The 8,429-nt window shown below is 36.6% G+C and overlaps 1 pseudogene; it reads right to left on the bottom strand.

Annotated features, from left to right (window-relative positions):
• Window positions 1-1,323: 1,323 nt before the first annotated feature.
• LOC137614486 (myogenesis-regulating glycosidase-like) overlaps window positions 1,324-8,429 on the bottom strand; it is a 24,376-nt pseudogene continuing 17,270 nt past the window's right edge.

Below are 8,429 nucleotides of genomic sequence, written 5' to 3'. Positions count from 1 at the left end.
AGCTCGCAGACACTTTTTTGTTCACCCTCTACACCCTTGATCAAAAGAGGAAAAAAAAAGCTCAGCAAGCGTGATGTCAGGCATGGTAGCAACGAGAAAAACAGTCCAGTAAACCAAGGGAGTCTGAAAATGTCATATAAGGATAGGATAATTTTTAAATATTTGATATCAAGTCTGAAAACCTTGTTTTTCGATTTGGGTTATTTTTAGTCCTACTTTTTGTTGTCCTCTTGGCATTTATTCAAATGTTTTAAAATATTACCAGTTTGAACAATATCAGATTTCAAACAAGGAACCATGTTGAAAACAAATTCAGACGAGAGATGAGACAGGTTGAGTATAAGAGCGAATCTACAGAAGTCACACTCCACTTTTTTGCCTATCGTAAAAACAAAATTTACTGCTATTCTACATGTTGGCCTTCCAATTAACACTTAATATTTATATAATTATGACCCTGGCTTGGTGATAAACCAAAATATACTCCAATTTTGGAGTTTGGATGAAAATTTTGCGAGGAATTTGAATAATATGCAGATATACAGATGCTATTATTATTATTAGTATTAGTATTATTTTTTTTTTCTTTTTCTTTTTTAGTGAATAACAGTCTACAGACTGGTGGTTCATAGTTTGGGGTTCCGGGTTACATCCAGTTCCCTTAGAAATCCATCTCGTTCCTCACTAAATGGGCGGTTTCAAGTAGCACGCTCTTCTTCACAAGTCCTGGGTCTATATCTGCTCCTATCTTCTCAAGAATCCTTTTTAGTGACTTGGGTATGGTCCTTAGTGGTCCTATGATTATTGGCACTACTTCTTCTAGCAAATTCACAAAGAAAACATCAAATGTGAATTTACTGTAACCCTTGATACGTAAAAAATGAATATCTATAATCATCAGGTTCTATTCACAATCAGATCTCTTCATAGTCTGTATTATACAGTGCAATAACGGCCAGTTGACATAAATAACTTTAAACGATTTATTGTTTTGTTTGTGACAAAGCGTCCCCGCACCAAGACCACACTATCCTCAGATTGAACTAAAAATTCCTAGTTTGGTCCTTATATTTGGCATAAAATTACAATGGATGCTCTGGTTTATTAGTGAACATAGGGGAATTACCATATGAAAAAAATAAAATTTCTAGATTTTACCTTAATTGAGGTCAAACTTACAAATCTGTCAATGAAAAATCTTTAATCTAAAGACTTTCAATACAGTGAAATAAAAAAAAAAAAAACAAAAAAAAAACAGCGCTTAAGCCTTATGATTTATTTCACAAAACTAATTGAATCAGTCTCAGCTAACGTTTCTTGCCATTAAGGACTCGTAACTCTGGTGAAATACACAGTACTATCGAGAGTGATGTTCTCAACTGTGATAGTTTGTGGACCCTCAAGTCTCACCTGTCAGCTAGCTTCCACTCTCCGGGTGGGATGACGACGCTCAAGCTTGTGGCGCCTTTGTACACGACGAGCACCGAGAGTAGTTCATCGCCGACAAGAAATTCTAGTAAAAAAATAAATATGATAGAATTAGAAAATTAAGTGACTAACTCATGCAAAAGTATAGGGATAATTTTTGGGTCTTGGGTTATTTATATTTATTCACTGAATCTACTTGAGGAAGTGGTCATAAAAAAAGATCTTTTTTTTTTTTGGATAAGAGTTAGTTCTACTTGTAGTATGATGAAAACTTCGAGAGAGAATGGTTTCATATGCTTAGATGAATAACTGTAGGCTATTTGTAATATGCCCCAAGAAAAAAAGGTTACCATGAAAAAAAAAAAAAAATACCCATGTAATGTGAATTAACATCCATGGCGTGAGCATTTTGTTTAATTTGAATACTATTATCGATTGTTCAAGAACACTATCAAAACCTGAACAACAGAACACTTTTGGTCGAAAGACGTATAATGTTATAGGCCACTCATGAATGGCAGAGGGAAGGGACAGTGACAGTGCCCTAGCTAGCAGGGCAATGCCCTAGAGACTGACCATGTATATATATATATATATATATATATATATATATATATATATATATATATATATATATATATATATATATATATATATATATATGATCAGTCCCCGAGGCCCTCCCCACCCAAGCTAGGACCAGGGCGGGCTAAGCAATGGCTGTTGATAACTCCGCATGTAAACCTATAAGCTCCCCCAAAACCCTTATCCTTAGCTCACAAAGATGGTGAGGATGCAGACACTATTGGAAACTGTCGAGCTTGAGTAGGACTCGAACCCCAGTCCTGCGATTATTAGACAGGGACGTTTCCAATAACCACCACAACCCTATTCAATATTTGAAGGTAAACCTTTTGATATGGAAAATACTAACGTTGATCAGTAGTTAGACAAGCCTCAAGGTCTGGACAAAGCCACCAGGTGGGTCTCATGATCGGTGCTCCTGTCTCCATTGCTTACTGGGCTAGTCTGGTATGAGTGGAATTATCTGTGTGTACAGAGATGTAACTTCGTGCCACCTCTCTATCACCTGTTAGTAACAAAACACTACGTTAAATTCGTAATGAAGAATAGTATATGATTTATAAATGAATGGTTGTAGGCAATCTATTCTAGATCAATGATAAATTATCTTTCACGTCAATTCAAAATCGTATCGCAGTTAAAAAGAAAATAACTTTAGGTAATGTCGTTTCACTGGACTATCCTGTTCATTACCTGAATTGTTTTATCATGAATATCATGAATGAATGAAGCTTGAATCACAGCCGATAAAAAGTTGTAACAATTTAATACCATGGAGGGATTTTTAGGCGAATTTAGCATGCTATAGCGACATAAAAAAATAACATTCTTCAAAAGCTTCCTTTCCTTACATACTTGCTCATTGTATCCCCAGGACAAAATAGAAAACTGAAGAGTTGGCATAATTGTAGTCGCTTGTGGCTATCTGACGAAGAGTTCCTCTACTGGCAAGATACCTAAATAGGCATTGCCTCCGATCATGTCCGGTAACACGTAACTGTACCCAAGGATACCTAATGCACTGGGGATAAAAAAAAAAAAATGGCTTTAGATTGAACCTTATTACATTTAAAAATATGCAATACTTATTTACGTTGTATATGTTATTTCAATGGATAGTCATTGCCTCCACCTACGAAATATAAAATTGAACCCAATTTGTCTGTCTGATTTCATCTATAAAACTTATAATGACACTAATGGTCAAATCTGAAATAGAGGACAGTGTAATTAATCTCGGCTTGCACTTGGATCTGGGTATAGATCTATTTTTCCTTTTTTATTTTCTTCATTTATCGTAATTTTCATCGAGGTGTCTTAGATTACAGTTTTACGATTGTGTGTTTACTAAGAACGTAAATGATATAGAGTACATTGCTAGCTATCTTAATCATGTTTTGTTATTATTGGAAAATATTGTAAATAAGTCAGACCATTCTGGTAACTCTTTAACCCATGTTTTTGTATTAGTAAAATCTATGTGAATTAGGAATAATTAGTTACAGGATTGGGTTGGATATCAGGCAAACAGGTTTGTATAAAATCATCCACCACTACTCCAGGTGGATCACGCTCCTTAGAGCTTGGGGTTGGCTGTTGCTATTTGCTAGGTATATTATTCATAAACATAGGCAGCTGCTCAGCGAGCTAAATATGCATTTGTCCTCTGAATTTATTAGCTTGGCAGAGACTGTGGTACTGCAGGTAACACAGTGTGTTGATTACGAGATAGAGATAGAGAGCCTTGAGAAGGGAGGTAATATTAGCGTTTCTAGCTTCCTAAGAAGGTTGAAACTAATCCTGAGAAATGACCTTTTGTGCATTGGAGGTAGGTTATCTTTGGCAAATTTCTCTCCGAGCGAAAGGCATCCAATTATTTTGCCGTATAAGGGCCACTTGACAAACATGGTGATCCACTATTAACATGAGCATTCTAATCATATGGGTGCAATGCATGTTCTGAGTCTGATGAGGGAGAAATTTTGGGTAGTTAAGGGCCATGCAGCATTGCGACGCGTGCTTAGCAGATATATCAGGTGTTGCAGGGCACATGGAAAGGTTATCGAGCAGCTAATGGCCGATCTACCACCTGATCGCGTGGAGTCGGGGAAACCCCCATTTTATCGCACCTGGGTCGGACCTTTTTGGGCCATTCATCGTAAAGCGAGGCAGAGCACAGATGTAGCATTGGGGAGTTATATTCACTTGCTTGAACATGAGGGCCATACACTTGGAGGTAGCCTCAAATCTCACATAAGACTCATTCATTAGTGCCTTCAGGAGGTTTTTGGCTCGTCGTGGTCAGGTCAAGACGGTTAGATGCAACTGCGGCACTAATATTGTGGGATTGCAGAAAGTTCTCGACTCCAGTTACGAGTTCTTGGCAGGAAACAATGTGCGAAATGAGTTGCTCCAGTGTGGGGTGGAATTTATTTTCAATCCTCCCGGCACCTCACATTTTGGAGGAGCATGGGAACGGTTGATAGGTACCTTGAGGAGGGTCCTAGATATAGTCTTGGGGACACAGCAATTGGATCATGAAGGGCTATGCACCTCTTTTGTAAAGTGGAGGCAACGGTTAACAGTAGGCCCCTTATCGTCATCAACTCAGACAGTAGAGACCCGATTCTACTCTCACTAAAAAAGCTTTTAAATATGGGAGATTCGCCTGTAGGCTGCGACATTGCAATAGGTAGTCACTCTAAGCAGAGATGGAAGCAGGTACAGCATATGGCCGCACAGTTCTGGCTCCATTGGAAACGTGAATACCTGTTAGGGTTACAACAGCGAGAGAAATGGTTCAAAGAGCGACGAAACGCCAGAGTAGGAGACGTAGTCCTTATGGTCAAGGAGAATTAAGCGCGCTGCCATTGGCCATTGGCTAGAATAGTGCAGACTAAAGTAGGGAAAGATGGTTTGGTGAGGACGGTGACTGTCAGGAGAGGGGCAAGGAATATGACAGACCGCTGTCAAAGCTTGTTTTAATTTTGGAGGAGGAGAGGGATCTAGTGGGCGTTACTGAGCAGAAGGCGTTGAACCCCCTTCTGCTCAAGAGGTTTCAAAGGGGCGGGTGTAAATGCAGGGAAATTTCACGCAGGGAAATTTCACTTTCCCTGCGCAACTTTGAATAACTGTTTGTGGTAAATCCAAAATTTATAATTAAATTTTGGGTCACCTAATAGAAGCTTATGCTTTGTCAAATCATAAGAAAATTAAAATGAGGAAGTTTTTTTCAGAGACAATAATTATGAGGGACACTTTTTATGTTCGTTCGCTTCATAACAAACAAAAGGAACCATCGGTTTGTTTCCCGCTGTCCTGTCAAGCCCATGGGGCAGCAGGTGGGTCTTTCAAACACTCATCGTCATTGTGAGTGGACGTGTTTGGGAAAGTCCACAGTGACGACGTTTAGATGGAATTATAAGGTAAGCATCACGGTGTTCTGAGATTTATAGACTTAAGAGGGCTGTCAGGGTTGCTGTTTAAATAACAATAGCTAATTAGAGTTGTTGATATGATGAAATATAGACATGTGACAATATTGTGAGGGGTGTGCTTGTTTAACGGCGGTGTATCCCCGGTAGGGATTTGCCAGCGGTCCATGAGGGGAGAGAGCCGGACGGTCTTTACAGTGGTAAAGCAAACAGTTTGGTAAGTAAAGGATATTATCATGAGGTCTTTACAATTTAATGAGGGAAAATAGAGGTCTTGAGGGGTTAGGCTAGATAAAACATGCCACATATCAAATAACTATTTAGTGGAATTCTCTCATGACATTTGATGCCTATTAATGCTTAGTGCATATTTTTTAAAGATTCAATGTAAAGCAAAACCAAGGGATTCACCCGCCTAATGTTATGAAATTTTGTAATCAACTTATCATACTAGAGGTCTTTAATGGAAATGTTAAAAAACGTGTAATAAGAAGGAATTACAATTACTGGAATTATAGCTGTAGTTTTTCCAATAAAACATTGTTGATTCGAATGTAAATGACAGTTTTCTTTAAATGTGTTTTTTTTCTTTAATTAATTGAAAAATTGTAACTATGAATTTCTTATGTATGTAATTTTTCCATTGACCATAGACTAAAAATAAAGTTGGAACATGTTGAAGCGTCTCAATCAAAACCCATTACAGGGATCGAGCCACATATATATATATATATATATATATATATATATATATATATATATATATATATATATATATATATATATATATATATATATATATATATATATGTATATATATATATATATATATATATATATATATATATATATATATATATATATATATTTATATATATATATATATATATATATATATATATATATATATATATATATATATATATATATATATATATATAATATAAATAGGATGGAGAAAAGCCAGCGTAGCATCATACATTTATTTTCCGAATTTTCGAGACTTTGGGTCTCATCATCAGGGCTGTAAAATATACAAAATATACAAATTAAAAAAGACTCAGTATTAATGTTAATATAAATAGAACAACGTAAAAGTTAAATCATTTAAAAAATTGAACTAAAAAAAATTTAACTAATAAAAAATATATATATATAAAATTAAAAAGCGAAGAATGCTCAAGTTAGTACCTATCTCTATGGAGCTAAAAAACCGAGTGACGTGTTCTGGTTTGGAAAGGAGGACGTCAACTATGTTATATATAAAACTGTGGAAGAAGTCTGACCATTTAATGAAGGCACGAGCTGTTTGATTGTCAACGACTCCAAAACAGAGAGAGAATAGTCATTGGGCGCTTGGGTGACAATGTGAAAATCCTTATATGAGAATGCTGTTTTACATTTGTTACAATGTTCTCGTATGTTAGAAAATTCTTTGGTTTTTAAAGTACATCCCGTACGGTGACTGACTCCGAGATGAGAGTCGATTCTGACTTTGAGCAATCTCTTGGTGGCCCCCACGTATTTCCCGATCTTACATTTCGGGCAAGTAAAGCAATATACCACCAAAGAGCGCATCAAAGCCGGAAGTTTATCTTTGTGGGAGAACAAAGAACCCAGGGTTTTAGGATTTTTTTCTATCAACTTAAGGTTCACAGCCGGAAAAGTTTTCTGAATAACTTTTTGTATTTGCACCTTAAATGTGTTAGACTGAATTAGAGGTATAGAGGCATACATCAATAATTTAGGCACGTTCGGTACAAGTTGACGTGGTTGAAATTTATCATTTAAAAAGTTATTTACATATTTGAAGAATAAGGCTGGAGGATACGAATTGTTTTTAAAGAACTGAAGTAAAAACTGGATTTCGCTATGGAAGTTATGCCAGTTGGAGGATAACGTATAAGCACGGTGTAACAGTGAACTTAAGGGGAGCACATCAATCTATTTCGAAATTTAGTGCAGTTTTGTTTATGTCAGCAATTGATTATGATGGAAATGCTCTTCGTTCAGTGTAAAGCTATTGTTACTCATGTGTAATTAAAATATAACAGCGAAATAATGCCTGAAAGATCTGATTCTGACTTAATTTTCAGGGAAGGCCAGCACATTTTCTACTGCAAAGCTTTTGGAAAGATTGCCAAGAAAAAAAAAAAGCGATGGTGTCGATCATAAGGTAAGGAATTATTTGTGATTTACTTTTAGTTTGTGACCTGGGAAAGGGGGGTGTCGAGCTCGCGGTGTTGTGACCTGGGAACTACTAGGTTAGGTTGGGTGTGTTTATTAGGTTTTGTACCCTTTTACAAATCTCAAAAGTGTTGAATAATCATGTTTGGCTGGTTTTTAGCGATTTACATGAACCATATATTTTTTCCAACTGGGTAGCTAGGGCTTATTTTGTATTTCTGACCATTATTATTGCTGTAAATCACTTGTTTATGCCATTTTCCCACCCACTCCCCCAAAAAAAGAAACCCTGTTTCCCACTGGGGTCCCCCATGATTATCTATATATAAGGGGGTCCAAAAACTCAGGAACGGGTGGTTTGTCTTAAATAATCATGCTCAGAAATACATAAAACACAAGATAACTAGTAGGAAAAATATATTGATCATGTATTTGGTTAGAAATTTAAGTATCATATTTTTATAAGCATCTATTGGACAAGAGGTAAGACTGACAATGCTATAATAACATCCATAGTAAGTGTCCAGCTATTAGCCTGGGCGATTGATGAATGAATAGCCATGACTTGTTCATCATCATCATCATCTCCTCCTACGTCTATTGACACAAAGGGCCTCGGTTACATTTCGCCAGTCGTCTTTATCTTGAGCTTTTAATTCAATACTTCTCTATTCATTATCTCCTACTTCGCGCTTGATATTCCTCAGCCATGTAGGCCTGGGTCTTCCATCTCTCCTAGTGCCTTAAACGTTTGATGAACTAATCTCTCTTGGTGAGTGCGAAGAGCATGCCCAA

This window comes from Palaemon carinicauda, chromosome 20, assembly GCF_036898095.1.
Source record: "Palaemon carinicauda isolate YSFRI2023 chromosome 20, ASM3689809v2, whole genome shotgun sequence".
Lineage (NCBI taxonomy): Eukaryota > Metazoa > Arthropoda > Malacostraca > Decapoda > Palaemonidae > Palaemon > Palaemon carinicauda.
This window is presented reverse-complemented; position numbering and strand designations above follow the sequence as displayed.